Below are 1,680 nucleotides of genomic sequence, written 5' to 3'. Positions count from 1 at the left end.
GAATATGGTTGTGTCTTCCATATCTGGTTGAGTTTTGATTTTATTTATGATTAAATATTTTATTTATTTCCTTTTTGAGTATTTAACTAGCTTTGATATTTGTGAAATTGCAAGGGGTTATGCTGGCAAAATTTTGCCAGATTTACCCTCCTTTGCTTCAAATAAATTCTTCTTGTGTGTTTGATTGCGTTCTTCCTGCTGGGTTAAAATTTATTCCTTATGGTTTGTGTAAGAAGATTTTCCCTTTTAAAGAAATTTGTGTTTTTATCAATCTCTTTTTTGTCTCAGAGATTTGAGTCTTTTGGCAAGTTTTAATTACTAGTAAATGTTATGTCTAGACTATGGTGTTTATGGAAGAAATTTTAGTAAATTTTATGAAAAAATAAAAAAATAAAATTATATTCTTGCTGTGATTTGTTTATACTCTGTTGTCTCAGAGTGGGGAAGTAGAGGTTTTTTTTAACCTCTATTTGAAAAAAAAAATTAAGTTTTAAAAAATAAATAAATTGAAATGGGGGGCGACAACCTGCTACCCCATGGTAACAGTGCTACCCCAAGGTAGCATTTGCTACCATATGGTAGTAGGCTACCTTACGGTTAGCCAGGGGCTTCAACAAACAATAAACATTTGCCTTCCCCTTTTTGCGCGCCAGTAATTTATAATTCAGTTTTATTTTTTTTATATGTTTAAATATATATATATATATATATAGTATTTTTCTTTAGTTATAATATGTTATTTTGGAGTATTAAAATTTATTTTATTGGAAAATTAAATCTTCATTTTATTATATATATTTTAAATATGATATAATTATATGGTTTATATTCGAAGAATATATACTCATGTAATTATATTACATTATTATATATATTTTTAATTTGGAATTTAATATATGTTATTGAAATCATTTAATTGGGGTATTTGTAAATTATTCTTGAATATATGTTAGAGAATTAATTTTAATGTGGTTAAATTTAACCTTATTGGACAAATGACAACATTGAATTTCTTTTATTAATATAGTTGTATTTTCTTATTCTCTGGAAAATCTTTAATTGCGAGTATTTTATGCTTTTGGTTGTTGGTTGTTTAAAGAAAAAATTGCATGTATTAGGATCTTAGTGTAAATGGAATTTGTAGTCAAAGCTTAATTTCATTGCAATTCTGGTTGAGTTGTCGTTATGTCGTATAATGGTTATACCCCTTGGTCAGGTGGTGTTGTGTAAACCTGTTGATGTGAGCCATTGTGTGTTTTATTCCATATGGTCAATCCTGGGTTAATGAATTGTGTATCCTTCACCTGTAGTCTTGTCAAGATTAGATATGGCGGTCAGTTTCACCATAGAGTTCTCGTAGAGAGACCATTACTGTTAGTGTCCTATGTGAGAGAGTGACTTTCGAACGAGGGTCGCACCCAAAGTGGATGGCAGGATAACCCCTCGAAAGTCAGTTAAGAATTGATAACCTAATAATTGATTAGGGGGTGGGTAGCTAAAATATTTAATTAAGATAATGTGCCTCGCACATGGTTGAGTGCTTGTATAGGTTCGGGATGTTGTGAGAAGGCCTGGAATGACAAACCTACCACCTTGTCTTCACGAAGGGATTGGTAGGGTCTGCATGATGCTTAGATGGAGTCGGGGGTTCGGGAGAGGTTACAAGGATAACCCAGGATG

This window comes from Cryptomeria japonica, chromosome 5 (assembly GCF_030272615.1).
Source record: "Cryptomeria japonica chromosome 5, Sugi_1.0, whole genome shotgun sequence".
In the NCBI taxonomy this organism is placed as follows: Eukaryota; Viridiplantae; Streptophyta; class Pinopsida; order Cupressales; family Cupressaceae; genus Cryptomeria; species Cryptomeria japonica.
This window is presented reverse-complemented; position numbering follows the sequence as displayed.